This window comes from Macaca thibetana, chromosome 4 (genome assembly GCF_024542745.1).
Source record: "Macaca thibetana thibetana isolate TM-01 chromosome 4, ASM2454274v1, whole genome shotgun sequence".
In the NCBI taxonomy this organism is placed as follows: domain Eukaryota; kingdom Metazoa; phylum Chordata; class Mammalia; order Primates; family Cercopithecidae; genus Macaca; species Macaca thibetana.
This window is the reverse complement of record NC_065581.1, coordinates 164,696,141-164,722,398: the sequence shown is the minus strand read 5'-3', so window position 1 is coordinate 164,722,398 and position 26,258 is coordinate 164,696,141. Positions and strand designations below refer to the sequence as shown.

At 45.2% G+C, this 26,258-nt stretch overlaps 1 protein-coding gene across 7 annotated transcripts in view; it reads left to right on the top strand.

The window, feature by feature from the left end:
• RPS6KA2 (ribosomal protein S6 kinase A2) overlaps positions 1 to 26,258 on the top strand; it is a 491,259-nt gene that overhangs the window by 309,741 nt on the left and 155,260 nt on the right. The window contains exon 1 of one of the 7 annotated variants that reach the window (XM_050789397.1): positions 15,969 to 16,012. The exons of the other annotated variants lie outside the window; for them this stretch is intronic. The gene's annotated coding sequence lies outside the window, so the exon portion shown is untranslated. Of the gene's footprint in view, positions 1 to 15,968; positions 16,013 to 26,258 lie in introns of those variants that run through there. 7 annotated transcript variants of the gene reach the window in all.

Sequence of the window (26,258 nt, the reverse complement as noted above, 5' to 3'; positions counted from 1 at the left end):
CAGAGGTCTTGGCCTCTGACCGGGCTTGGATTTGCTTGGCCCAGGATTGACCGACAAGGGAACCCCATTCCTTTATTGGTAATACATCGAAGGGAGTTTTCCTCCAAGTAGTTTTATGTGTACCCATCCTTATTCTTTTGTTCCTTTCTGTCTATCTTCCTTGACTAGTAGATCGTATAAGGACAGAATGACTTCCTTAAGATCATTTTACATTAGACTGGATTCTCTCCTTAGAAACATTAAATGTGTGTGTTTGACTTACATCACTGAGAGGTTGAGATTCCTAAAGGTTACTAATGCATAAAAATATGTGTCTGCCTGTCAGTGGCAAAATAGAACCAGCTGTGACTGCAGCACCTTTCTAAATTTCAGAGAGGAAAAAGGACTTCCAATCACAAGCATATCTGGGGATTGAAGTCCCAGTGGACAGCCACAGTCTGTGCGGGTGGAGGACACAACCACTTCCCTGGGCAGCTTTGCTGTCGTTGAACTTGGCTTTTTTGGGAATTATGAAATAGCATCATAGAACTTTAGGGTACAAAATTGCATTCAAAGTTTATTCATTTTGGCTGGGCATGGTGGCTCACGCCTGTAATCCCTCGGGAGGCCGAGGCAGACAGATCACTTGAGGTCAGGAGTTCGAGACCAGCCTGGCCAGCATGGCGAAACCCCGCCTCTACTAAAATACAAAACTTAACCAGCCGTGGTGGTATGTGCCTGTAATCCCAGCTACTCAGGAGGCCGAAACATGAAAATCGCTTGAACCTGGGAGATAGAGGTTGCAGTGAGCTGAGATCCTGCCACCACACTCCAGCCTGGATGACAGAATGAGACGCTATCTCAAAAAAAAAAAACAAAAAAATTATTCATTTCAACTTCTTCGTTTCTTTGGATGAGAAAACCAAGACCACGAACTTCGGCTTAGGTCACAGAACTAGTTAATTTCAAGACTAATGTTAGAATCCCAGACCCAGTTACCAGATCTCCTTCCATTATGTTATTTTGCCTCTTTTATCTTTTTACTTCTTTTGTTTCTTTGCATCTCAGTAAATACTGGATGGAAAGAACTTTGGGGTTCTGAGAACCTTATAGCAGAAAAGCACTATGAAAGTGATATTTTAGGACAGATCGTTGAAAAATCAATGTGTTTGGACAGACAAGTTTTTTGTTTGTTTGTTTTTGTTTTTTAACATTTGGTAATTTTTTTGGTAAGATATTTGTTCTGATTACTAAAATAACACATTTTATTGTGAAAATTATGAGGGAAATACATTTTTTAAAACTCAAATTATTTAACATTTTCTACTTTAAAATGACCCCTGTTAAATTTTTGATTTCCTCCGATTCTTTCTTCATGTATACATATGTGCAGTTCTTTAAAAATTTGAATCACCTTCTAGAAACTGTTTCATATCACTTACCAATACATTTTCAGAATTTTACCTTCACCATGAAATATTCCACACATACAAGTATAATGGTCACACATCAAATAAAGTAAGCTTTGTTTAGTTAATCATACATTTTTAATATTCATTTCGATTTTTATATTACTAAAACCCCTATGATGAATGGTCTTCAACATAGAATTATCCATGCACTTTTATTCTCTTAGGGTAAATTCTCAGAAATAGAATTCTCAGGTCAATGGCATGAGCAGAATAGTTCTGTGCATTTACGTTTGTAATAGTGTTACCTGAGTTATCTGAGATTTTTACTCTCCTATATTCTCAGAATTTTTAATATCATCATTTTGTTATTTATAGAAGTTCGACACATTAAAAATATGTTTTTTAAGTATTAGTGAGTTTGACATTTGTTCATATGTTTATTGATTGTGTTAATCATCTGTTTAGATCTTTTGCCATTTTAATCGAACTATTTGTCTTCCTTACTGATTTGTAAGAGCTCTTTATATATTAAGAGCTCTTTCTTTTTGCAAGTTTTTTTTTTTTCTAAAATCAGTTTGTGTTTACATTTTTTAATGGAATGTTTTGATGCAGGTCAATTTTAATGTAACCAAATCTATAAATTATTTCCTTTATAAAGTATCTCTTTGCTCTTGTACCTGCATAAGAAAGATCTATACCATTCTGAGATTTATGGACCTGGTTGCCTGTGCTGTGCTGGTTATATTATAATTTTACTCTGTTAACACTTTGTCACAATAATTCCAGTTGACTGTATTGTGAGCCAGCATATTGTTTTAGAACTAGCTATTTACCCACAATCTGAAATACTACTTTTGTCATGTGTTCTGTTTTTATATAGTCTTTTTTTATGTTTTATTCTATTCCATTTCATTCCATTCTCTTCTATTTCATTCTATTCTATTTTGTTCTGTTGTGTTCTGTTCTGTTTCTCTTTCTCTTTTAGCTCTGGTATTACCTATGAAGAATGTTTCTTCCAAATGCTTAGAATCCAAAAGTATATGTTGGGATTTGATTGAGATTTAAGGTCCACTGAATTCTCCTTTGACTTCATGCCGCCTTCTTTGGTGCTCACACTGCATCCGAAAGCTTCTTTCTGCTCAGTCCTGCCACCCTTCTCCTGAACTGCTCTTTTGCTCACTGGTGTCTGTTGAGGTTGCATCAGTGGTGAGCTCTGAGGTCTTGAGTGACTAACATGTCTGTTTGTCCTGTTCCTTTGATAACTGTCTCAGCTCGATGTTGAATTTGAGTTTCAAACGTACTTTCCAAACTCAGCCTTTCATGCTGATGTTTTTAATCTCTGATGTCTGATGATCCTTTTATTATTGATTCATGCTCAGGAATATAATTAGGATAGATCACTGGCACAATCTGTTTCCCAGAAGGCCTATTCTTTGAGTCACAGTAGACATATCCAAGAGCAGTGTAAGGGCAGACCGCAGGTGGGCAGGTAACAGTGCTCTCCGGGAAGGTGAAGCGCTGTAGTACAGTTCTCCGGGGTGGCTGCCTGCCTGCCCTCCCCGGTCCCTTTCTGTGCTTCTGTCCCTCTCATCAGTCGGGGCCTGGTATAAGGACAGGCGTTGATTGAGATTCTGATTTCTTCCCCTCGCGTATCAGGCATCACAGCAGGATGGTCAGGAACACTGACTCTGGGCTTCTGGGTTCACATTCCAGCTCCTCACTTATTAGTTATAAGAACAAGTAGTAAGTTCCTCAACTCCTAGTTCCCTTATGTGAAATGAGATTCACAGATTCTGCCTCGCCCATACGTTGTGTGAATAAGTAGCCCCTGTAAATTCCCGAGGACAGAACAGGCTCGTCAGCCCCTCACAGCACCACACTGGGACCCTCTTCCTGCAGATGAGTTGCCTCGTTTTAATCTGAGGTGCACCCATCAGAAGCTCTCTGCAGGCCAGGACTCCCTGTAGAGCAGAGAATTCATTAGCCTGTTGATTTCCCTGTGACCCTCGCTACTAGTGATAATAGGTGACTCTCCAGTTCCCTCGAGAAGTCTTTTTCTGCTGGTATTTGGTGAAGTTACTTTCTCTACAAGCCAGGCCCGTCTCTTGCCCACTTTTCAGGACTTCTGAGAACTTTCTGGTTCACGGCTGCGCCCTGGCTGGTGATTACTTTTTAAACAGATCATCGTTTTCTCATCGTCTAAGCTCGGAGTGATTTCTGTATCGCAGACGCTTCTGTCTTCTGCGGTGCAGCGGATCCAGCCAGTCCCGTCAGCGTGGGCCGGCTTGGGTTTGGGGACTGTTGTCCACAGCCTTCTGTCTTGTGGAACTCAGTGTGTACTACGCACAGGCTCGCAGGTGGCCATGCTGGGTACACTGATGAGATTTTAGTACAAACTGAATGCTGGGTTAGTTTTCTGGAGCTCCTGTAAGAAACTACCTCGAACAGGGGGGTTAACCAATGGGAGTTTATGCTCTCTCAGTCCTGGAGGGTAGATATCCGAGATGATACTGTGGGCAAAACCAAGCTCTCTCTAGCACCCTGGGAGGATCCTTCCTTGCCCCTTCTGGTTTCTGGTGGCCCCAGGCACTCCTTTGCTGCCTCCGTCATCTCAAGGCCGCCGTCTCGGGGTGTGTCTGCTTTCAAGTGGCCTTTTTAGAAGTCGTCTTGGATTAGATAGTCATCCAGTCATCTTGGATTAGGGCCACTCACCTCCTCTGTGATCTCATTTTAACTAATCACATTTGCAGTGACCCTGTTTCCAAGTCAGGTCACATGCTCGGGTCTGCAACTGCGACATGTCTTTTTTCGGGGGCGGGGAGCACACATCAAACCATGCCCCATGCCGAGTGCCATTTGGATGGAAGCAGCCACACTGTGGCTGGCCTAAAGGCATTCTGCCCATCCCAGAAGGAACTCTGGTGTGGCACTGTTGGCCGTGTGGAATGATGGTAACATCTTTGCGAGGTGCCCCCAGGGCCTCCCGTGGAGGGTGTATTTGCTGAGTCCTTGCATGCTGGCCTTTTCCATCACCTGCATCTATGAAGGGTGCCTGGGTGACTGTGAAATGCCTGGGCTGCAGCCTTTTTGTATCTGATGCTCAGTGAGCATGGCTCTCTGGCATCTTCTGGCATTTAATGTGTAGAAGAGAATTCTAAAGTCAAACTGAGACAACCTGTTTTTCTGCTTTTGTGATGCTTGTAATTAAATAATGCTCAGATTTGACTCTTCATTGACTGTGACATGGCAGGCAGATCCATTTTACTTGCAAAAGTTTGTGTGGGTTGGTTTTCATCTGTTTTTAAATCCAGCAAGGCCTTACTCTAAGTGGTGTCTTTGATGATCTCTTCCATTCCCTTATTTATGCTCTTTGCCCGGGGCCATCACTTATCCATTAGTGTTGATTATACTCACTGCCCCAATGAGGTTTTTTATTTTTTTAATTTTTTAAAAAATAAGTTTTATTGTGTATATTTAAGGTATACCTGATGCGAAGGGGAATGAGTAGAGATAGTAAGAAGGTTACTGTAGGGAAGCACATTAACACAGATGTGCTTTCAGTTACACACATGCATGTGTGTGTTGCGGGGGCAAGAGTAACAGTCATCAACTCACTCCACACAAATCCCCCGTACGGTGCAGTGCAACGACCTCAGTCCACATGAATCCCCCGTACAGTGCAGTGCAACGACCTCGCTCCACACGAATCCCCCGTACAGTGCCGTGCAACGACCGAATCCCCCGTACAGTGCAGTGCAACGGCCTCGCTCCACACGAGTCCCCCGTACAGTGCCGTGCAGCGAACTGAAGTCCTCAATGAGGATTTTAATTGTGCTGCTGCATTTCTGGATTCTTCTGGGGCAGGCTGATGGCATAGTTCTCACCCTAAGTCATGCTCCTCGCCAGGCTCCATCTTTAGGTGTGCCCAGCCCTGAAATAGAATCTGTCTCCTCCTAAAGCGGGGCCTGACACAGAGCTCACACTGGGAATCTGTGAACTTGATCTTACATGGATGCTGTCTCTTCCAGACCCTAATGACTGATTCTTATCAGCGTTTGGTAGGTTCTTACTCCTCGAAGCCTATTGATGTGGGAAATAGAAATTTACTGTTCTGATTTTATTTCCCACTATGTCCAAGTTTTAAGCAAAAAGTACAAGCAAAACAACAAAAGAAGCAAAACCAGAAGGCCGCTGTAATCAGATAGATTTAGTCTTTATCATCCCGATGATGCTTGCCAATTCCAGCCCCTGTGTCTTTGTGTGAGCTGTTTTATTTCACCTTGAATGCCCTCTCCACAGCACAGTCTGTATTCCCCCCAGTTCCCTTGCCTCCTCCTCTGAGCACCCCTAATCAAGCCGCCCAGGGGCTCTTCTTCCTCTGGCCTCTCCTGTTCTTGTTTTCTGTGTATCTCACTTGCATGCCTGTGGCCTTGTTTGTCCTTGGGTTGGTGGATATGATCTTGTCTCCCAGTAAGATCCCAAGTCTCTCTCCATTCTTTTCATGCCAGAGTTCAGTTTATGTTGTATATCAAATCTGGGAGTTCGAAATTTTGAAAATGTTGCTAACAAATCTGATTTGTGTGGGCCAAAGCATTGGGTGAGAGACTTCTGTGAGACTGAGAGACCATGCTCTGTGTTTTTCATGCAGAGGTGCTGGAGACACAGGTGATGTGCGCCCATTTCTACCAACAGTCTCTATTGGAGCTGATAGTAAAAGCTGAAAGTTCAATTTCCCAGTTTCCCTTTAGGCTCTTATTTTCCATGACTTAATGAGGATAAAATACCTAAGGGTAGAATGACATTGTTCATGCAGCCTTCCATAAAGCATGACTGATTTCAATTCTAAGGGTACAGTCCCTCCTGTCAGGCAGAGAAGATACTCTGACCGTGGAGGCTGGGTCTCTGCCTGGTGAATTGAGCTGGATTATTTTTCAATTCCAGTGTGGATATGTAATGGCAATAATTTAGAACAAGTGTTCACAAAAGTGCATACTTAGTGCTGCAGATTAATACCTCCCCTCCTTTTTCTTTCTTTATGTGAAAATGAGCAAAGGAACCCCAGGAGGGGCCCTGGAATGCGCTGTGGTTTCTCGTTGAACTGTCGAGCAGACGCTTTCTTCACGCTGGCTGTGAAACATGAATTCACTTTTGGCTTTTGCTGGCGGTAGGAGGAGATTGGCCCCATAGCCATCATTTTTATTTCAATCTGACCACCTGTTTCCAGAAAGCCTGGGGCTCTTTTATAAAGAGTTTGAAAGAGTAGTGGCAATCCCAACGTTACTAATTTCAGCTCTGACGCATCAAGGGCTTAGAGCTTCTTTCTCCTTTTCCATGGGGGCACTCCCTTGCCACCCACCTCCTAGATGCCCTTAACCACCCACTCCTCCTCCTCCCAATTTGGAAGTCAGCCCCGAGCAAGCACAGTGTTCCTTTTCCAGCTACTTGCTGGAGCACAGGTACTCGCACCTGGCCACCTCTGCACAGCCTCTGCTGGCTGGGTTGACAGTGAGCACGGAGGGCCGTTGGCTTCCGCACCCTGTCTGTCATGTGCCACTGCCCAGCTGGACTCTCTTAGGGCCCCGAGCTTCTGGGAACCCTGTGCCCATCACCAGGGCACAGTAGCAGCCCCAGGTTACAAGGCAGCAACAAGGCCCACATTCTGGAGTTGAGATCAGATGATCTAGTTCCACCTTTGATTGTTTTTCTGTACACATAGGAATATTATGTACATGCAAGTCTACAAATCAGCTGGCAACATCAGCCAGAGCGAGAGGTGGGGGACAGGCAGAACTTCCCCGGACCCCTGATGTCTCAGTGGCGTGCTGCAAGTTCCCAGTGCAGGGTCCCTGTGGAAAGGAGGCAGCAAAGGGATGCCATGTGCCCAAGAGGAGTCCCCTAAGACCCCCAGTTCAGCAGCATGATGCTCTGTGTGGCTAGGGCCTGTGGAATCCAGTTCAGTCACCCCTCATTTTTTTCTCCAGAAAGCCACACCTGCAGCGACTCACTGGCCCCACCTGGAAATTATAACTTAGGTCCGTGAGCAGCTGCGCACGCTCATATGCTGTTTCTTTGCGGAGATTTGATTCTGCTGTCCACCTGCTGAATGTGGAGCTGACTTTGTGGAGGTCCTTGTTCCTCTTTTTAAACTGCACTCGAAGCAGCAGAGGGTGAGGTCCCTGGGATGGAGTCGAGCTCCTGCCTTGTTTACTTTAGACCTCAGCACTGGGTGTAGACTGGGGAGTGAAACGAAGGTCCCCCATTTCTTGGAAAGAAATTCACTTTTAGTTTGTGGTACGAAAATTCTCTAACCGTCACTGGGGTCTCAATTTTCATTCATTTTGTGCTGCATATTTTGCATTCAGATGTGATAAAAAGCCAAACAGATAAAGACAAAATAAATTCACTGTTGTAACTGGAACCTGAGTGAGTGAGGAGGGCGCAGGGTCTCACTCTCATCGCCTCGGGATGCTTCGCCACAGGGCAGAGAGCACATGGTCCCGGAAAGTCCCGCCACTAATGACAGCAGCCAGCAGGAAGTCAGACTCTACCCCCCATGCTAGTGAGGCCAGACGGTTAGTTTCAGCACCTTCAGCTGTGGCTTTTCAGAGATATGGGTCCTTCATCTTCTACTTCTGAATCCACTTATATATTTTATACTTGTGTATATACATAATTTATTTTATGCTGGTTTGCTTTTTTCCCCCCCAATGACAGACTTCAAAAAGGGCAGACTCTTTCAAGAAAGATGTTATATCACTGCATTAGATATTCAGGAAGAATTAAAGCGTTCTTTTTGAGACCCCACTCTATGCCAGAACTGTTCTGGGAGTTTTACATGCATGGGTTCATGTATTTCTTTATTTCTCACAACCACCAATCCAGGTAGGACCCCCTCATTCTACGTAGGAGGGGACTGAAGCCAAGGACTGGTGAGGAGCTTGTCTGATGCCACACAATTAGAGTGACGGTGATTAGAACTGGTTTTGATGATATGTTTCTCTTGTACTTATGAAAAGTGATACGAATCTCTAGTCTGTGCTTATCTCATCTTTCTTGCCTCCCTCTCTCTGATGCCAGTGTCCAACCAAGCATTTCTTGGGCCTGTAGGGGCTCTGACCCAGGGGCTCTGGACTGTGTGCTCTTGCGTTTCAGTAAGATATTTTCGTGAGTTCATAAAAGAAAAATTATTTCTTGCTTATGTGTTAGTTTAATGTCAGGGTTCCTGAGGAGTGGCAACTTTGCTTCCACATGGGGATTTGGGGGACCCAGGCTTCTTCTTTGTGTAGCTCCACCAGCCTCAAGGGCCAGCAGTCAACTGGGAGGGAAAGAGACTATGAAAGAAGCACCTGCTTCTTAAAGGTACACCATCTGGACACACTCCATTCACCAGGGCTAGTCACATGACCACACCTGGCTGCAAGGAGGGCTGGGAAATGTAGTCCCCACCAGGAGGCACCTGGCAGGAGCCCCAGCCTGTGGCAGGAGCAGAGATTTCTGAAGGCTGTTGGCTCCCTCTGCTCTGGAGGTAATACTGAAATTTGACTTTGTGTGTAACTGATGTGTGTTACCTTTGTCATGTCTTTGGAATAAACTGTGGTCATTCTTTTTCTTTCCTCCTCTGGTATATATAGACTAGTTCATGGGCTTTATTAGAAGACTTATTTGATGTCATGTTTGAGATTTTCTCTTTAACCTTAAAAGATCAACCTGGACAATTGCACACAATTATAAGTAAGTGTGAAAATTAAGTTCTGTAATTAGGATGGCAGTAAACACAGTGGAGAACCATAACTAATCAATACAGATATGTCAGCATTCCTCGATTCCTTAATCTTTGAGAGAAAAATATTCATAATTAAGAAGCTAACGTTGCTGAAGCTGTGAGACTGAAAGGCCATCCCAGCGAGGACAGCTTCGTTTCCCAGCCCCGAGTCACTCACTACCTCTTTTTCATGTAGCCAGAGCTGCATCTTTTTTCATGTATTTCAGGGCATTCTGGCTGGAAGGAAAAATGTGTTACTTATGATCTTCTTTTGAAACTCGAGCTTCCTGCACCCCACATCATTGTAGCAATTTGTCCCCACACGTGTGCTCAGCACTCAGAGGTGCAAAGACGACCAAGAAGCTCTCGGGTTTTCTCACACTAGTTGCTACAGCAGAAATCTGCTGTGTGTTTCGAGACATCTTGGGAATGACACACAAATGTGCCACCCCCTCGGTGATCTTAAAATAGGTCCAGATTGAATCTTTAGCTAATGTTGTTATTGTAAACCCTTGAGTTCCACCAAATGTTTCTGAGTTTCTGGACCAATATTGCATTTCAAATAGATCAATCATGGTCTCTCCATGAGAAATGAATTCTATTACATAGGAACGCTTTCTGAGCTTACAGCTCCTCACCGTATTTACTGAAAACTTGGCCTGACAGCATAGCCCCTTTGTTTCTGTTAAAATTTCAGTTATAATGACTATAAAGTAAGGTGCAAAAGACCACAATCACAGATAGAAATGACCAGATTGGGGTATACTGAGTTTCCTTAACTACTGGAGAGCTGCCGAGTATCCCCAAAATGCCCAGGCATTTTTCATTTATTAATGCGATGTCCTGACATAACTGACCTAATAGAGCTGTAAAAAGTGTTTTAAGATGTAAATGTTGACATTTAGAGTGTCCCTGTCATTGCCGAGTAAGGTCACACTGTTAGACAAATGAGGGATGGAATGTTAATGGACTCAGTTGTATCCCTCCAAGTTCACATTGGGAAGCTCCAACCCCCAGTGTGATTCTATGTGGAGAAAGGGCCTGTAAGGAAGTAATGAAGGTGAAGTGACGTCCTGAGCATGGGGCCCTGATTCCATGGGAGTAGTGTCCTCAGAGGAAGAGGAAGAGAGACCAGAGCTCTTGTTCCACCACGAAAGGGTGCTGCGAGGAGCAGCTGCCTGTGAGCCAGGAATTGAGCCCTCACCAGGACCAAATGGCCGTCACCTTGATCTTGGACTTCCAGCTTCCAGAACGATGGGAAATAAATGTCTGTTTTGTAAGCCACGGAATCCATAGTACTTTGTCATGACAGCTCAGGCAGACTAAGACAGGAGCAAAACACGCCAAGGCATTTTAAATTTATTAACCTTGTTTCATTGCACACATGGCCTACCAGAGCTGTAAAATACATTTTAAGACGTACATTTTTACTGACTCTTAGAAGGTCACTATCACTGTGGGGTAAGGTGATGAAATTACTTGAGCTAAAACAAATGTATTGACTGTATTTTGCTCTAACCTATGTTACCATTAGACAGAACCCATGGTGCATATATGGAAGTAAAATGCTGTAGAAAAACATGAGAACCAGCAAGTTTGCACATTTCTTCCTATGGCATAGTACTTCCTATGGCGTGGTGCCTCCTGGACTGAAACAAACCTAGTGAGATACATCCTCTGCCATCCAGAGGAGAAGGCCACCGGCTTGCGAGGCTTGTCTCTTTTGGCCATTGGCGCTTTAATAAGCACTCAAGAATTCAGTGGGCTTAGCTTCAGTTTTAATGACAAACTGTCACGTGAAAACATTTATCAGGAGCGTCTCTCTTTTGACACCTCTAGACAGCAGTTGGGGGACCTCGGTTTAGACATGACATCCGCAGTGTTTCAGCATGGCCTGGCCATAGCTCAGAGAAGATGTGCAGGACGCTTAAGCTCTCGACCACCAGGTGCTTCTTCCCATTGGTTTTTGCTTCTGTGCTTTGAAGTTGCTCAGCAGTTTAATCACTAAGATTCACAGGAGGCAAAGTGGAGGGAGCCGTTTCCGCAGATCCCAGCGACAGTGCCGTGGTTTGCCCCAAGCAGGCCATGTCCTCCAGTGCAAGTCCTACAGGGTGCAGAGTGCTAGACCCTGGGGTGAGCTGGATATCAGAGCCTTGGATGAGGTGCTGTGCTTGCTAAACAAGCACGAATTCAGCACTTTTAGCTCACACATAGCAATTTGGTTGTTTCTAGGATCTAATTATGTGTAATATGATACCTTGAGAAGAATGCTAATGCAAGTAAAACTTACCAAACTGCCATGTCTTTATTAGAATTGATATTGAAATAATTATTGTGTATATGCTTTAAATCTGTTTATTCCGAGTGAATTATGAATCAAAGCGGTCAACAACCAAGTCAAGACATAGTGAGTGAATTTTAAAGTAGGAGAAAATGTGGAAGGTAAAAAATACAGTGACTTATTTTTCTTAAATCTTCAAATTATTATCCACATCAAATTACCAAAACTATTTAAGTTTTAAAACCAACCTGTTATACTGCTTTATTTGGTAGCTTTTATTATTCAAGAGGTTTTTTGTATTTTGATTTTTCTTCCTCTGTACATTGGATGCATAATCGCAATTCTTACATAAGAACCCCTAAAAGAAGTTCTTTTAAAGTGTTCTGGCTTTTTCAGTCAAGATGGAAATCATATCTAACATCTTGAATAATGGCAATTTTATTACTGCCCATTTTTTGGCACTTTTTCTGTAGAGAAAATAAATGCCATTTCATGTTCCAAAACAAGATGTATGAATTTATGTTATGAATTTGATAATTAATTGCATACTATAAAACTTGTGATTTATGAAAGATCTCTCAGAGCTCCATGCTACATTTCAGTCGAATGTAATTTGTGCTGGTAAAATGACTGCATATTCATCTACACCCAACTAATGAGGTCATGGTGGTGAGCAGCTGTGAACAGTCAGCGGGATGGGTTATAGTATATGGTCATTTAACACATGTTCATTCTCCCAAGAAGTTCGGTTTTGTTGAACACATTCATGGTCCAATAAAAAGGCTTTATTTCAAAAAGTGCATGCCACCAGAAGCCAGCCCAACAGTTCAGATCTCCATGGATGGCTCAGCGACTTTCAGTGGCCAGTGTGTTCACCCTCTCCTGTGCCCTCCTGCTCACCCGACCTGCCCAGTGGGTGTTCCACCCCATCCCGCCCTCTCCCGCGTTCCACCCCATCCCGCCCTCTCCTCGTTCCACCCCATCCCGCCCTCTCCCCGGGCCCTCCTGCCCAGCGGGTGTTCCACCCCATCCTGCCCTCTCCCCGGGCCCTCCTGCCCAGCGGGTGTTCCACCCCATCTCACCCGGTGTGGGTCTTCATTTAAAATAGTGATTTCAAGGATTTTCAAATCTAAACTAGTCTGTCTCTGGGTATAATTCTCTGTAATTCAAATAGAAAGTGAATATAAGGAAAATGGACACAGTGAAATACCCACCCACTGCCCCACACACTAGAAGCCGGCCTCTCTGTAGCCTCAACAGGCCGCCGTGGGTGGGTATTTCACTTGAGGACATCAAGCCCCTCAGGCCGGTGGAGTGTAGGAGAAGGAAGGGCTGAGGGGGACTTCACTTCCATCCCTGAGAAGCAAAGCACTTTGACCTGCGCATCCAGGTGGGTGTGGAGAGACCTAGGCCCCAGAAGGCCGCGGAGCCCAGGTGCTGTCCGTATTCTCTGCACAGACCCTGAGAGGAAGGTTTTGTCATGAGAAAAGCTGATGCTATCAAAAGCAGAGTGGATGTTTGAGTGGATTTTCACATAAAGAATCGTAGACAATATGTATGTGCAATGTTAAATTCCTCAGCCCTGGCCGGGCACAGTGGCTCAAGCCTGTAATCTCAGCCCTTTGGGAGGCTGAGGCAGGCAGATCATCTGCGGTCAGGAGTTCGAGACCATCCTGGCAAAACCCCGTCTCTACTAAAAATACAAAAATTAGCTGGGAGTGGTGACGCGCCTGTAGTCCCAGCTACTTGGGAAGCTGAGGCAGGAGAATCGCTTGAACCTGTGAGACGGAGGTTGCAGTGAGCCGAGATTGTGCCACTGCATTCTAGCCTGGGCAACAGAGAGAGACTTAGTCTCAAAAAAAAAAAAAAAAGAAAAGAAAAAAAAATTCCTCAGCCCTTTTTCTGCTCATTAGAAATCATTGCTATGAGTTTTGTGTCTTTAACCACTTAAAGATTTAATGTCCTCCTTTTCCTCTGCCCTCTACACGTGAAAATCCAGTCTGTGTCCAATTGGGTCTGGTTCCCCCAGGGACACAGGGCACGCTGGGCTCATTGGGCCTTCTGGTCTCATTCGTCCTCACTGGGGACCCACTGAAGGGGTCAGGGGTGGGGGGCGGGGTAGACTGAAAATCAGGTCTTTTTGCTTAGTTTGATCACATACAATGACAGGCACAGACTGGGTGCCATCCAAGCAAGCTTGTCCAACCCATGGCCAAGGGCCTTTGAATGCCGCCCAACACAAATCCATAAACTTTCTTAAAACATTATGAAGTTTATGCACTCACCTTTCTTTTCTTAAAGCTCATCAGCTATCATTAGTGTTAGCGGATTTTATGTGTGGCCCAAGACAATGCTGCTGCTTCCAATGTGGCCCAGGGAAGCCAAAAGACTAGACACCCTTGAAGTTTCCTTCAGACCTTTGGATATGCACAGGACTCTGGTTGAAGCCAGGGTGTGCTGGCACAGTGGGTTTGAGGCCACGCTCCAGGGTTAGTGGACACTTGTTCTACCTTTGCTGGCCCTCAGGTCCCTGAGAGTCATCGGGCGACTGAGTCACTTGGGCCCTTTCCTCTCCAGCTTTTCACGGTGTGTCCTGTGCGAGTCACCCTGAGACTGGGAGCTCGGTGGGCACGTAAGGGAGGGCCTCCCTGATCATCAGAACCAAGGGTCAGACCTGGGGGCCCGAAGCCCACTGTGATGGGGGCAACAACTCCAGAACCTCCAGGCTGTCATAGAAAGACGGCCCTTTAAGCACGTTCAATGCTGGAACTCGATCAAGTGCCGTGATTCTAAAGGCCACAGTTAGGAATGTGTGGTCACTATGCATTCTGTATTCTTTTTGGCTGAGATAACAGAGGAACTATCCTTGGATTATTTAGTTGTCTTTTTTTCCTTCTCAAAACAGTACGTGAGTTATTTGCATCATCATAAAAGAGGATTATTTAAGAGGTCCATTCTTAATCTACAGATAAAATTTCAATAATGTGATCTTTAGATCTTAGAAAAAGAAAAATGTAGAAAATGTCAAATCATGAAATGTAGCAACATTAAATACCACAACACTGGTCGTCTGCTGCCAAATGAGCGGTTGTCACTTTTCACAGGCCGCTTCCTTCTTGTAACGTGACGCATGGTGTTTCCTAATGGCCTGAATCTTGAATACACCAGTTTCATGGTGACACAGGATGTTCACTTTCTCCAAAAACAGTTTTGTGCTTGGAAACATTTTTTTATTTAACATTTTTCTCCAAATTTTCTTTAAATATAACCCACTTGTAACTAGCCATTACAACAATGGATCTTTAATAATTGTAGTAGAATAGCCACCACTGAAACCTCTGGAAGCATGACATTCTTGCATACATTTCTTCCTCCCCAGATGGCCTGTGGACGACAGGCCAGCACCACTCTGGGAAGGGCCCGAGCAGCCGAGAATTCTGTAGCGTTCTGTACAGAATGCAAGTCGCTCCTGTTGGGCACATCTCAACCTGGATTTTATTATAACTTCAAATTTTATAATAACATTACATTTTATCATAATGGCACTCAAAAAAAGCTGAATGCAGAAAATAGAATACAACTATAGATTGTTTTCTAAACAGCATAGACACATACTTGTCTAAGATCAGAAACCCCTGCACAGATGCGGCCGGTCGGTGGCTTGGGGCTGGCTTGACTGACACGTCTTCTCATTCCAGCTTGTTTTTTATGATCCACTGATCTTCTGTTTTCCATGCTGCTCGGCATCAGAATTACTGTTTCCTTCTAACCCGGGCCTTCTCACTAAATGTAAAATATAGAATGCAGAGGCTTTTTGGTCTCTCTGAGTGCGGTTGAGTCAAGGTGGTTTTTAAATGCAGAATCTCATAAACTGTGTTTCTAAGCTGTGACACTGCGGTCCCTCACATATCTCTGCACGGATCCCATCAATATCCTGGGCCAATCGACACTCTTCTCTACATCAAAAATGCATGAGGTGCATGGTGGAAGACCTCGGAGCTGAGCCCAGAGGCTCTGATTGAGTAGGCCTGTCCCAGCACAGTGATCCTGGCACAGTGACCCCCGTGAGCAGCCGTGCTGGTCCACATGCTGCCGTCACCTGAGGACCAGGTTTACAAAACCTCGCTCTCTAGATTGGAGCTTGCTGGCCAGAATGAGTTTTTCAACCATCATTTTTTAAAGACAGAACTGTGTTATAGTCATCACTAATATCGGTGGGATGTTTGCTTTCCTCTGCATTATTTAACAGTGTTAAACTTCGCAGCCCTAAGGCCAAAGCACTTATCTCTGCTTTGCAGAAGTGAACAGCAAAGTGCCAGAGGGCTAAGGTGCTTGCCCCCACTCACCCAGCTCCTACATACTGGCGCCCGGACCCAAATCCCATCTGTTCACTTCCAGCATCGAGGCCTCTAAACTGATCCTACTATTCCACGACTTCCTAGGGCTGCGCAATTGTAAGCTCAAGGACAGTACATGTAGGTGTGCAGCAGCAGGACAGCCCCCAATCCAGGGCACAGATGGAGGAGTCCACGGCACCTGGCTTTTGAGGGAAGGAACACGAGGCCCGGCATCTTGGGGGTAAGGAAATCTGAATTCCAATCCTGTTGTATTAGTCCGTTTTCACACTGCTGATAAAGACATCCCGAGACTGGGAAGAAAAAGAGGTTTAATTGGGCTTACAGTTCCACATGGCTGGGGAGGTCTCAGAATCACGGCGGGAGGTAAAAAACGCTTCTTACATGGCGGCAGCAAGAGAAAATGAGAAAGAAGCAAAAGTGGGAATCCCTGACAAACCCATCAGATCTCCTGAGACCTATTCACTATCATGAGAACAGTCTGGGGGAACCGCCCCCATGATTCAAATTAATTCCCACCTGTCCCTCCTACAAAACATGGGAATTATGGGAGTACAATTCAAGATGAGATTTGGGTAGGGACACAGAGCCAAACCAAATCATTCCGCCCCTGCCACACTGAATTTCCTGTCCTCACATTTCAAAACCAATCATGCCTTCACAGCAGTCCCCCAAAGTCTGAATTCATTTCAGCATTAACCCCAAAGTCCACAGTCCAAAGTCTGATCCAAGACAAGGCAAGTCCCTTCCATCTATAAGCCTGAAAAATGAAAAGCAAGCTAGTTACTTCCTAGATACAATGGGGGTACAGTTATTGGGTAAATACAGCCATTCCAAAGGGGAGAAATTGGCCAAAACAAAGGGGTTATAGAGCCCATGCAAGTCCAGAATCCAGCGGGGCAGTCAAATTTTAGAGCTCTAAAATGATCTCCATTGACTCCAGGTCTCACATCCAGGTCATGCTGATGCACGAGGTGAGTTCCCATGGTACTGGGCAGCTCCACCCCTGTGGCTTTGCAGGGTACAGCCTCCTTCTCAGCTGCTTTCATAGGCTGGTGTTGAGTGTCTGAGGCTTTTCCAGGCACACAGTGCAAGCTGTCGGTGGATCTACCATCCTGGGGTCTGGAGGATGGTGGCCCTCCTCTCACAGCTCCACTAGGCAGTGCCTCACTAAGGACTCTGTGTGGGGGCTCCAGCCCCACATTTCCCTTCTGCACTGCCCTGGCAGAGGTTCTCCAGGAAGACCCCACCCCTACAACAAACTTTTGCCTGGCCATCCAGGCATTTCCATATGTCTTCTGCAATCTAGGCAGAGGTTCCCAAACCCCAGTTCTTGACTTCTGTGCACTCCCAGGCTCAACACCACATGGAAGCTGCCAAGGCTTGGGGCTTCCACCCTCTGAAGCAACAGCCTAAGCTGTACCTTGGCCCCTTTTAGTCACAGCTGGAGTGGCTGAGATGCAGGGCACCAAGTCCCTAGGCTGCACACAGCTCTGGGACCCTGGATCCAGCCCAGGAAACCATTTTCTCCTATGCCTCCAGGCCTGCAGTGGGAGGGGCTGCCATGAAGACCTCTGACATGTCTCGGAGCCATATTCCCCATTGTCTTGGGAATTAACATTCAGCTTCTCATTACTTATGCAAATTTCCTCAACCGGCTTGAATTTCTCCTCAGAAAATGGATTTTTCTTTCCTATTACATTGTCAGGCTGCAAATTTTCTGAACCTTTATGCTTTGCTTCCCTTATAAAACTGAACGCCTTTGACAGCACCCAAGTCACCTCTTGAATGCTTTGTTGCTCAGAAATTTCTTCTGCCAGATACCCAAAATCATCTCTCTCGAGTTCAAAGTTCCACAAATCTCTAGGGCAGAGGCAAAATACTGCCAGTCTCTTTGCTAAAACATAATAAGAGTCACTTTGCTCCAGTTCCCTACAAGTTCCTCATCTCCATCTGAGACCACCTCACTCTGAACTTGATTGTCTATGTCATTATCAGCATTTTGGTCAAAGTCATTCAACAAGTCTCTAGGAAGTTCCAAACTTTCCCACATTTTCCTGTCTTCTTCTGAGCCTTTCAAACTGTTCCAGCCTCTGCCTGTTACCCAGTTCCAAAGTCACTTCCACATTTTAATGTATCTTTTCAGCAATGCCCCACTCTACTGGTACCAATTTACTGTATTAGTCCATTTTCACGCTGCTGATAAAGACATATCCAAGACTGGGAAGAAAGGGAGGTTTAATTGGACTTATAGTTCCACATGGCTGAGGAGGCCTCGGAATCATGGCAGGAGGTGTAAGGCACTTCTTACATGGTGGTGGCAAGAGATATTGAGAAAGAAGCAAAGGCAGAAACCCCTGATAATCCCATCAGATGTCCTGAGACTTATTCACTATCATGAGAATAGCGTGATGAAACCACTCCTATGATTCAAATTATCTCCCACCAGGTCCCTCCTACAACATGTGGGAATGATGGGAGTATAATTCAAGATAAGATTTGGGTGGGGACACAGAACCAAACCATATCACCTGTTTTGTTTTATTTGGGACCTCAAGTCATTCACTCTCATCTTTGGAATTTTTTTTTTTTTTCCATGTGAAATGAATAGATTGCTATCTTGATGAGTTCCTTTACACCTGAAAAATTTATTCTTCCAAACCAATCCATGGAGGAAATTCTGTGTTTAGAGAAATGGTTCCCATTGATACAGAGGCAGCAGACTCATTAATGTCCTTCCATTCAGCTCAGTGGGAGGTGATGTTCTGAGGTCTTAACTCTCTTGAGGTAAAAACGTTGAAATGAAAGCATGTAAAAAAGGAAAGAAAAATCATTATACTTCTGTGAAGTTAAAATGTTGAAATATTTTCAGATGTAGAGAGAATAAACAAAAAGCAACACCAAACCCATCTGCTCATCAGTGGATCATCATTTAAAATAGAAGCTGGCTTTTTTCCCTTCTGGAAAGCCTCACACGATAAACACAATGAACAGGAAATGAGCAACCTTGCATTTCATAGTGCTTCCATCTTGGCAAAAGGTACCCTCTCGTGCTCGATTTGGCAGGTCTGGACTCCAGCAAAAGCCAGCGCTGAAAATAGTTCTGCGTACACTTCTGAGCGCTCCCCCGTACTCCCTGAGCGCGGATCACACATAGCCTCGTGTTATGCTTCTGACTTTTGAATGCAAAGACAAAAAAAATCACATGAATCATTGTAGTTATTCAGAGTTTTTATGTGTTGAAAATCTTTCCTCCAATGTGCTCTGAGAAGTCGTGTGGCATTCGTAAACAAAAGCTGTGTTAAAAGAGCCGGGCGTTTTGCATGTCTAGTTTTGTTGGTGGCCGTGCCTATCATGGTTGGGGCAGTCACTTCCCACCCAGCCCAGCCCAGCCCAGCCATGGTCAGTATAGGAGCAGTGGGGCAGACCAGGGCAATTTTTTAATTATTTGCTACATCTTTCTTGTTCATTTAAAATCATTCTTACCTGTTGACAAAAGTAGATCCTTGGCAACTCTTCCTGGCGGTTCTTGGTGTCTTACTAAGTCTACTATGTTGGAAGGTAATACAAGTTTCATTTATATAGAGCCTAGTCAGATATTTTACTACTTCAGAAAGTCCCGCTTTTCAAACTGCCTGATGAATTAACCTGTTTTTTCTGCAGTCATTTATATGTTTCCTGTTTCCATCTTACTCCTATCTTTATATAACTTCTCATTTAAAATACTCTTGCAGAACTTAAAATAGAACTACGACAGCAATTCCATTACTGGGCATATATCCAAAGGAAAATAAATCATTCTACCAAAAAGACACACGCACTTGTATTTTCACTGCAACAACATTCACAATAGCACAGATGTGGAATCAACTTAGGTGCTCATTAATGGTGGATTGGATAAAGAAAATGTGGTACATATATATATGATGGAATACTGCACAGCCATAAAAAGAATGAAATCGTGTCCTTTGCAGCCACATGTATGCAGGTGGAGGTCATTATCCTAAGCAAATTAATTCAGGGACAGAAAACCAAATACCGCATGTTCTCACTTAAAAGTGGAAGCTCAACACTGAGTACACACGGACATAAAGATGGGAACAGCAGACACTGGGGGCTACTGGGGAGGAGGGAAGGAGGGCGATGTGAACTTAAATACGGGGTACTGTACTCAGTACCTGGGTGATGGGACCACCCATACCCCAGGCCACAGCATCATGCGATACACCCACATAACAAACCTGCACATGGACCTCCTGAATCCAGAATTTTTTTTAAAAGAATTTTAAAAATTAAAAAATCCTCCTCGGTCAGCACGCCAGGACTCAGGATAAGAGCAAGGAGTGGTGTCATTGCCGTCTGCGTGCCATAGAGAGAGAATGACCGCGGCAGGGCCTGCGTGTGCCTGGAGTGGACTGCATAGAGATGGTCTATTCCGAGCTGGTGGGACTGAGAGTCCTTTTAAAGATCCTGCGTGGCTGCTCTTTGTGGGGTGACGTTCCCTTTGACATGGATTTGCTGCGTCTGACACATCTTCACATGCACGAGGAGCTCGTCTTCCTTCTCTCTGAATGCTCTATTAACTATTTAAAAGGTATACTCTAACTTTTTTCAAACCTGGGAAGTTCCCAGACTGTTTCACCATGCAGCCGATGGACTCTAGGCTGCAATCTTATGCCACCAGGCACTGGAAGAGAACCTCGGTGTTTACGGTCATGACCCTGGCAGTCACTGCAGCAAAGGCCAGGGAAGTCAGAGCCACAGAGTCAATGTGACAAAACCCATGGGGCTTTGCAGCGGCGAGCTCACTTTGTAAAAAGTCAGCTGCAGCCTGACCCAGGGGCACGTTCTGCAGGGAGGCACCTGCATGCCTTCCTCAGCAGGAATTTAATCCTGGGTTTGCTGCTGGTCTGTACTTTACATGGAGAGCAGTGCCTCTTCCAGCATCAGAATACGTGTGCTGCGTCCTCCGTCCTTCACGGAGAAAAAGATCAAAATCCCCCTGCAGACCCTGCCATCGTCTTCAACTTAGGTGCAGCAGCAGACCCTCGGTTTTCCCTGAGTTTGCACGAGGGTACTGCCCATCCCTGAATGTGCTACATAAAACGAGGTTCAGAAAGCTCTAACCAGAGGTGATGAGTGCCTGCCCTGATGGAGTGCCATTCTCATGACAGGGCAGAGGAGCTGGATTTGTGCAGGGTCAGCGTTGTCTTTGAAATGGACTTTCTGCATCTGATGTGGCTTCTCACAGACCAAGGATCTCAGCCTCCTGCCCTCCCTGCACCGGGCCATCCCCTCCGTCAGTGAAGGAGGGCTCCTGAGAGCATCTGGGTACCCCGGGCACCCCAGGCACCCTGTCCTCATGGTGTGGGGTGAGGTTGGGCATGCGGAGGAGACTCCATTCTCTTCCTCTCCTGTGCTCCGCTCCCTCTGACCACGCAGGGGTTCCCTGGGCCCAACCTCGTGAGCTACATTTCTGCATTTCCCGTTTCCTTCTTCAGCAGGCAGGGGTAGACCCGAACGTGCAGATGCAAGGGGAGCAGAGGACGTGGGAGCTGCTCTGTCTCGCACCCTGCATGAGGGTAGAGACTCGTGTGCTAGTGATGCGGGCTCCGTGTGGGCTATGTTCCTCTTTGCTTGTGTCCCCCAAGGACCCTCAGTGAGGGGTCACAGGCAGGAGGAAAGGGGGCCTTGCAGGTCCAGGTTCAGCCACCCTGGTCCCCTATCCCCAGGCCGTATGACCAGTGGAGCGTGGAGGAGCTGTAAGCCCATAACCAGGGCTCTGCCACAGGGCAACAGGCAGGGAAAGCAGCCTGCAACGAGAGCTATGTGAGAACCTCATCCTAGAGTCCTCAGGAGGGTTACTGTGAGGAAAGAGCTAAATACATCACCAGCCACTTGTGTGGTTTCTGCAGAAATTGACAAAAGTAAACATCCCTTGGCTTAGCCAGCCTGAGAGGCCACCAGACACCTTCCTAAACCAATATCTGTTTATTCATGTTCGTTTTATAACATGCTTTCACTCTTAGAATTAGTAATCGTACATGTTTATGTTGGAAGTTGGAAATCGTTTCATTCTTCTTATCATTATTTATTGGGTGGCTAATATTTGGAAGATATTGTATCAGATTTTCCAATGAGAGAACTGGAAGGAAAACCAGAATCCCTAATCAATCCCACCACTCAGATACACATATTTAATATCTAGGGACATGTTGGGTCTTTCTTAAATTTATATCTATGTAGGAATTTTGCTGTAAAATTAATAAAAATTCTGAACCTAGAATTTTGTGTTTAAAATGAAACTGAATATTATAGTGTATGTTCTCGTGTTATTAAATATTGCGAATGCATTTTATTTTATATATAATATTCTGTTGTTTGCCTTTATTAAGACAATATAGAAGATGTAAGGGTTTTATTCCCCCCCGCCCCACTGTTCTTCACTATGGATAATGCCAACATGGCACGTTTACACAGAAGTATTTGTCCTTGGTTCTGATTTTTTCCAAAAGTTCTAAAAAGGAAGTCAGTTGTTTCAAGATTATGATTTTTGATACAAAGGCACCAGATTGCTTTCCAGAGGCCGTTCAAGCTGCGCTCACCCTGGCATTTGTCAGCAAGTCATCACCACACTCAACGTGGCAAATGTTAGATATTTTTATTCTCAGCATGTTGGTTAACTAGATAGGCAAAAAAAGTCTCTCACCTATCTAATTTTATTTGTTTGATTACTAATGAGACTACTTTAAAGAATATATTTCTTGGATTTTAAATTTCCCTCCATGTAAACTGTGCATTTCTTCATTCCTTTGACCACTGTTTATTCTGGAGTGCTAGAACGTGCATGTGCGCGAGCACACATTATTTTGTCGTTCCCAACATTTTCTGTTTGTCATTGGCTTTTTCATTTTGCTTACAAGCTTTTAAAGTTTAGACCCTTTTGTGTAGCTAAATAATTGTCTTTCTGCTGTTGCTTTTAGGCTAAGTTATTTGCTGTTCGGGAAGCAGCAACCTCTTTGCTGGTCTTTCTCCTAGTTCTTCGTGTTGTGTGTGTCAGCATTTGACATTAGACCGATAGAAGATGTTTTGGTATCTGATGGCAACTGGAGATGGACTCGATTTTTCATCTGATGAATTCCATGGCAGTTTCCCCGGTACCCCTTATGGGTTGGTCCCGCGCTTCCTGTTTCCTATGTGGAGCACTTCGGTCTCCCAGGCCTGCTGGGCGTGCGGGCCGGCCTCATCAGTCCCGGGGTGCGTCTGCACCGCACTATAATCACAGTGCAGATTCACAGCACGGTTTAGCATCTGGCAGAGCAACTTCTCTCTCATGCCTTTATTTTCCCATATTTCATGTAAAGTTTAGAAAAATTTTGCCATTTTTAAATTCCTAAAAAGTCCCCTTAAATTTGGATTTAAACTGGGTTAAACACTATTACAGTGAAAAGAATTAACATACTCAGTCTTCCCAGCCTACCAGTCTACTTACTCACATCTGCCTTTGTGTCTCTGTAATGTTTCCCTTTGCTTTTCTATATACCCTTTAGTTGTTATTTTTAATATTTTAATATTCACTATTAAATTATTCAGGAGTAAATCTTTGAGTGTTGTCTGGTTTCCCTGTGGCATTCACTGTCTTGCTAATTTTGATTTATAAGCATGGAATTAATGTGTGTATTTCATGTTGTATCTAAACCCTGAATTATTACATCTGCTGTATTTATTTTGGTTTATGCTGAATATACAAGCATACTGCCTTAGAGCTATATTTTGTAGTTCTTATTTCTATTTCTGTGCTTACTTCATTTGCTGAAATTTCCAGGAGAGTTTTAAGTCATGGTGGCAATTTCTTACATCCTTAGTTTAAGGGTTGTTTTTTTTTTTTTGCAGATGAAACATGTGAAACAGAAATCAAAGCGTTGTCACTGGTGGCCCTAACATCCAACTGTGAACTGGATGCAGCTGTCAGAAACAGCTTCGGGGCATGCAGGGCAGGGGAAGGGGAGCCAGGGCCCATCGCTGACCCGCCTTGTGCCTCTCTTTGACTGCCCATGTTTCTCCATACCCGGGTGCTGCCAATTCTCAGTGCTGCTTCCCAAGGGTCTGGAGCTATGGCAGGAAGCTCCTGGGTCTGAGACCATGTAGTTGCTGTCACACCCTTGGGGTTGGTGCAAGAGGTGACAGGTGCTCAGTAGGCTTCTTTTGTGGGAACAGGTCCCCTTGTCACCCTCATACTGGATAGCCTCTCCCTTAGATTTGTATGTGTGACTTGTTGAACTTTCTTTCAAGTGATAATTGTCTAGCCAGTACTTGCGTTCGGAGTTTTGAGACCTGCAAACTGAAAATAAGACATCTCTTCTGTGAATCTTGTGATCCTCAGTGCAATGGCAGAGGTTGAAAGTACAGAACGAGGCATTTCTCCTGGGACTGTGGAATTGGGATGTAAGTTTCAGTGCTGGCCAGCAGCCCTGCAGGACGAGGGGAAGACGCTTTGCAAGGAATCAGCGCCAAGTCAGTACAGGGAGATGCGCTATTCCGCAGGGAGATGCGCTATTCCGTAGGGAACAGTCCTTTGAGAAGGTGTTCGGCCATCCTTGCTGTCCCGAATCACCATGCAGAGTAAGTATAGTCCCCAGAGGGATCGCAAGGACGCAGAAGTCCAGAGTTCCCAAGATGACCTCGCCTGTGGTCCGCGCAATTGCCTACCATGTGGCCCCTGCCCATGGAGGAGTCCTGGGAGTGACCAGAAAGACCCCTCATGAGAGCGGGTCCAGGGAGAACGCAAGAGGGTGGCGAGAATGCCTGGCTTGGAGATTCCCAGGGCGGCCCCAGCAGGGACCCGGGAGCCACACCCAGGAAGGTCAGCGAGGGCAGAGGCATCCGATGACAGGCCAGGGCTTTGCCCAAACCATCCAGAAGGTTCTTCTACAGGAAGAGACACACACCGTGCAAACATCTGAGATGCAGAAAGGGAGCTGAATGAGATGAGAGTAAACATCACTTGGAGAGCGGCCAGGGCAGCCCCAGAGCTCACCTCTCGTGAAACCCAGTCCTCGGTGCCTTCCTGTGGAGAGGTCGCTCAGAAGAAAAGCCGCCGTGGAAGATGGGAGGAGCAGAATGGGCCAAGCCAGGGCCAGCCCCAAGGCACCTGAGGGGTCTCAGCCCCTGTAGGTTGAAGATTCTGCCAGTCCTTGGGGAGGAATCCAATGGAAAGAGAATAATTATACGAGACATGCTTATGTCTGCACCCATTAACTTGGAGTAAACTTGCATCTTTTTACTTACAGACTTGTTTTTTTTTTCCTAATACACTTCTTTGTTGTTGAATCCAGAATACAATCTTTTGTATACATTTAGTAATGTAAGCTTAATTTTTAATATACTTTTCACATACAGTATTTGGTAAATGAGAAAAAAAAAGTACTTGTTCAAAATCATGAAATCAGGAAGAAGCAGAGTCCAGATTGATACCGGATTTTCTGATTTAAAATATCACATTATTTGCACAAAACTTGTCATTTGCATGTTTTTTTCTAGTATCAGTAATTATGCCACATACATTCAGAGATGGCTTTCAGCCTGTGCTGGTCACTAGCTACGCAGGGACTGGCACGGTCACCTCCAGGGCAGGGCTCTGCCTGGTTAGTGGGGTCTCCAAAGTCTTATGGCTCTTTTCAGCCCCAAAATGTGCTAGCCGGTAATACATGTTGCTTTTTGTTTTGTTTGTTTCTGAGATGGAATTTTGCTCTTGTCGCCCAGGCTGGAGTACAATGGCGCAATCTCGGCTCATCTGCAACCTCCACCTCCCAGATTCAAGCAATTCTCCTGCCTCAGCCTCCTGAGTAGCTGGGACTACAGGTTCCTGTCACCACGACCGGCTAATTTTTTTGTGTTTTTAGTAGAGACGGGGTTTTGCCGTGTTGGCCAGGCTGGTCTCGAACTCCTGACCTCAGGTGATCCGCCTGCCTAAGGCTCCCAAAGTGCTGGGATTATAGGCGTGAGTCACTGCACCTGGCCAAGTAATAGATTTTGGATTCAATTTTCTTTTAATGCAGTCCTCTGGGAACAGGCTTTCTTAACATGGCTTTCTATGGATGGGTCTCAGGAATTCCAGACAGTCTGTGACTGATTTTATGTGGATGTGCATGTGTGTGTGTTTCCAGGAAGAAAATGCCAAGATTTCATCAAACTCAAAGATGCCTGTCACCCCCAGAAAGCCGAGGTCTGTGGTGCGCATCCAGTGTCCCCTTTCTCTCAGTTGCAGAGAGCAGGGCGTCCAAGGGCTGATTCTGGGGCTGGCTGTGGAGTTCTTTCCTGTTCCATCCTAGACCTGAGACAGGATGCTTCCCACGAGGAGGGACTGCCAGGCACAGATGCTGCACTGGGGTGGACTTTGGTGGTGTGCTGTTTCCCCAAGTGAGCTGACTTTTAGATTAAGAGGGCAGTAGGTTTCTCTAAGCCTGTTT